The sequence below is a fragment of the Artemia sp. Qi Xiang Cuo genome, chromosome 21 (assembly GCF_049724085.1).
Source record: "Artemia sp. Qi Xiang Cuo chromosome 21, ASM4972408v1, whole genome shotgun sequence".
In the NCBI taxonomy this organism is placed as follows: Eukaryota; Metazoa; Arthropoda; class Branchiopoda; order Anostraca; family Artemiidae; genus Artemia; species Artemia sp. Qi Xiang Cuo.
The window spans coordinates 6,084,696-6,088,483 of NC_142814.1; the positions used below are offsets into that span (position 1 = coordinate 6,084,696).

Sequence of the window (3,788 nt, forward strand, 5' to 3'; positions counted from 1 at the left end):
CCTTTAGAATCACTATAAATCACCTTTTACCAGTGAATTTCCATTCAATTGTCAATTTCTTGTTATACCACTCACGGCAATAAAAAAGTGGTAATAAAAAAATAAATCACCTTTAGAATCACTATAAATCACCTTTTACCAGTGAATTTCAATTCAATTGTCAATTTCTTGTTATACCACTCACGGCAATAAAAAAGAGTTAATAAAAAAATAAATCACCTTTAGAATCACTATAAATCACCTTTTACCAGTGAATTTCTATTCAATTGTCAATTTCTTGTTATACCACTCACGGCAATAAAAAAGTGGTAATAAAAAAATAAATCACCTTTAGAATCACTATAAATCACCTTTTACCAGTGAATTTCTATTCAATTGCAAATTTCTTGTTATACCACACACGGCAATAAAAAAGTGTTAATAAAAAAATAAATCACCTTTAGAATCACTATAAATCACCTTTTACCAGTGAATTTCGATTCAATTGTCAATTTCTTGTTATACCACTCACGGCAATAAAAAAGAGTTAATAAAAAAATAAATCACCTTTAGAATCACTATAAATCACCTTTTACCAGTGAATTTCTATTCAATTGCCAATTTCTTGTTATACCACACACGGCAATAAAAAAGTGGTAATAAAAAAATAAATCACCTTTAGAATCACTATAAATCACCTTTTACCAGTGAATTTCCATTCAATTGTCAATTTCTTGTTATACCACTCACGGCAATAAAAAAGTGGTAATAAAAAAATAAATCACCTTTAGAATCACTATAAATCACCTTTTACCAGTGAATTTCTATTCAATTGCCAATTTCTTGTTATACCACTCACGGCAATAAAAAAGTGGTAATAAAAAAATAAATCACCTTTAGAATCACTATAATTCACCTTTTACCAGTGAATTTCCATTCAATTGTCAATTTCTTGTTATACCACTCACGGCATTAAAAAAGTGGTAATAAAAAAATAAATCACCTTTAGAATCACTATAAATCACCTTTTACCAGTGAATTTCTATTCAATTGCCAATTTCTTGTTATACCACACACGGCAATAAAAAAGTGGTAATAAAAAAATAAATCACCTTTAGAATCACTATAAATCACCTTTTACCAGTGAATTTCCATTCAATTGTCAATTTCTTGTTATACCACTCACTGCAATAAAAAAGTGGTAATAAAAAAATAAATCACCTTTAGAATCACTATAAATCACCTTTTACCAGTGAATTTAAATTCAATTGTCAATTTCTTGTTATACCACTCACGGCACTAAAAAAGTGGTAATAAAAAAATAAATCACCTTTAGAATCACTATAAATCACCTTTTACCAGTGAATTTCCATTCAATTGTCAATTTCTTGTTATACCACTCACGGCAATAAAAAAGTGGTAATAAAAAAATAAATCACCTTTAGAATCACTATAAATCACCTTTTACCAGTGAATTTCCATTCAATTGTCAATTTCTTGTTATACCACTCACGGCAATAAAAAAGTGGTAATAAAAAAATAAATCACCTTTAGAATCACTATAAATCACCTTTTACCAGTGAATTTCTATTCAATTGTCAATTTCTTGTTATACCACTCACGGCAATAAAAAAGTGGGTTTTCGATATATTATCGCTGTTGCGTGTGAAATTCATATCTGACATTTTCACACATCTGAAGTAATTGCCAAAAGCCGTTCTGAAAGAGAAGATGATCAGAATATGGTAGATTAAGGGGATTGAAGTGTGACTGAGCTTAACATCCTTCCTTAACATTAAACATGCGTCACAAAAGTAATTTTGGAATAGAAGTATACAATCAAAAGAGAAAAACAGAGGGATTACTTTCCCATAGCTCTGAGTCCTAAAATATGCTTTATTTCCATTGGTTTATAATTGTGACGCATTTTCCTAAGCCAATCACATTACACCTTATTTTGTGAAACAAAATAGAACATCGCTTTTATAACCTCGTTCTCCTGTGAGAGCCAGGCTAAACTATCTCGATCTACTAAGCAATTTGTTTTGCTGCAAGTGCAGAATGAACTACAATAATAGAACCTTTTCTGTAAATTACGTTTCAAATGAGCCCTTAAAAAGCTCTCTATAATGTTCGAGTGCCCCGCTTGCGGCGAAGAAACAAAAAAAAAGAGGACAATGTTACCCATGCACTTCCCTTGTTGTTCAAGGTGGAGGGGGGGGGGTTGTAATTTTCCTGTAGAGGGTTTGGACAATGGTGTAGTTTTAATTTCATTCCGGCATCATCTTCAGGATTTTCAGGCTATCTTTCGAAATCCCCAAAGATTTGTTTTCGCAATGAACTTTTACCGTTGAAACTAATAAAAATCATAGATACCGTCCCTGAATCAGCTTCAAATATCAATTTTTTCAGACTTGGCAGTTATCTTTTCAAAAACCGTTTTAAAATTTTCCGTTACTAAAGGTTGAATTTCGTTTTTTACAAGGTGGCAGCAATCGCTGCAATCATGATCCGATTCAGCAACCGATTTTGGAAATTATTCAGTTGTTTGATTACGCCGGTTGCGACCTTTATGCGTAAGTGACGATTTGTGTGTGACCACTTTTCGGATGACTGTAGACACATACTTAACATTAGACAAAAAACAAGAATATAAAAAAAGATAACTATAAAAAATAATCAAGGAACCGAGAGTGATTTTCAGTCAGTAGAAAAAAAAAGCGAAAAGAGAGAAGCAGGTATTTCGGCAAGGACTTCCGCCAAGCAGTCCTCACTGCTGAAAAAAAAAATCAAGAGGACGGTTTGTCAGAAAGTCCTTGCAGAAATACCTGCTTATGTATTTTCTTTTTTTCTGACTGTAGGTGATTGGAGTTGAAATGGGATTGGAGTGAGTCATTTCCTTGATTGGGAATAAATGAAAAAAAAAACAACTGAAAGTAAGGAGCAGCATTAAAACTTAAAAAAAAACAGAAATTTTTCCGTATATTGGGGGCCTGTCCTTTCTCAACCCTCACTCTTTACGACGAAGTCTAAAGTCCCTTAAAAATACTTCTCCTTCAAATTCAACAGCCCTTGTGTTTAAGTAGTATTTCTTAAGAAATTGTGACAAAAAGTCAAACTTAAGCGTAAGGAGTAAGGTTTGAGGAAGGGATAGCCCCCATAATATATGGAATAATTTCTGTTCATATTAAGTTTTAGTGTTGCTCCTTACTTTCAGTTGAAAAACCTGTTTTTTTTATTTAATTTCTAACCGTTTTTAAAATCATGCCAGGAATTCAACTCCCCCCCCCCTCCGTGTAAATTTCCCCCCGTAAAATTTCCTCCCCCACGGAAAACTTTCACCGTGGAAAGTCTACCCCTCAGAAAATTCCCCTCCAAAAAATAAAATGTCCGAGTATTTACAGGTAACAAATATTATATGAGCACAATGCGTAAGATGCGTAACTTACAGCCCTTTGCCCAGGAGTTATGGGGGGGAGGGGGTGTTGTCATCCCCAAAGGCATAGTTATTGGACCTTTCAACTATTCTGAATCAAATGGCCTCCCCAAATTTTTGATCGGATGTCTTGGGGGGAAAAGGCGCGTAGGATGGGGACTAGCTGCCCTCCAATCTTTTCAGTCACTTAAAGTGGCCATGCGAACTTTTGATTTCCGTTTGAATGAGCCCTCTCTTGATCTTCTAGGACCATTGTTTCAATGCAAACACAAATGGAAAAAAACAGACATCTGTAATCCTTATTCTGGCAAAAAATACAAATTTCAAAATTTGTAGATAGGGACTTGAAAACTCTTCGCAGAGCAATACGCTG

The 3,788-nt window shown here is 33.7% G+C and overlaps 1 protein-coding gene across 1 annotated transcript in view; it reads left to right on the forward strand.

The window, feature by feature from the left end:
* The window catches only part of RhoGAPp190 (Rho GTPase-activating protein 190), a 321,622-nt gene that overhangs the window by 101,343 nt on the left and 216,491 nt on the right, over positions 1–3,788 (forward strand). The gene's annotated exons all lie outside the window — the stretch shown is intronic.